The sequence below is a fragment of the Falco punctatus genome (assembly GCF_963210335.1).
Source record: "Falco punctatus genome assembly, chromosome: 2".
In the NCBI taxonomy this organism is placed as follows: Eukaryota; Metazoa; Chordata; class Aves; order Falconiformes; family Falconidae; genus Falco; species Falco punctatus.
The window spans coordinates 21461453-21462027 of NC_137581.1; positions in this window are offsets into that span (position 1 = coordinate 21461453).

Here is a 575-nt window from a genome sequence, read left to right on the forward strand (position 1 = left end):
TCCAAAAATGCAATCTCTGGGAGAAAATAAGTTGCTGAGATATTACCTGCAGGCACAACTGGGCACAATAGAAATGCCAGGGTTTTGTGGGTTGTGCCCATAACATTTGCTGAAATACAATCTTGAGACAACAAGAGTGTGTGTGTGTGTGTGTAAGTGTATAAAACTGGGCTGTGCAATGGTCACATTTGGTACAGAGGAGACATGGGTGTAGAAAATGGGTATCGGCCACTTTTCCAGTCCCTTTATCCCAAGCTTTTTGGTGGGCCAAATTAACCCTCAGTATCACATGTGAGCAAGTATATGGAGTTAGAGCAAAACCACAAGGACAGGTGCCACTCAGGGTGTCCTGTGTCCTTGGGACACCCACCCAAAGGGGCACATGCTCCTGCATGCTGCGGAGGTCCCCAGGTAGCTCGTTTTTGAGCACAACAGGCTGCCTGCTAATGCGCAAAAGCTGAAATAAAGGCTGAAGGAATTGACCCTGATTTGGGCTTACATCACTTATGCTCTCATCTGATCACTTTAGCAGAAAGAAACTGCATGGTTTTTTCTGTAACATGCAGAAAGAGGCA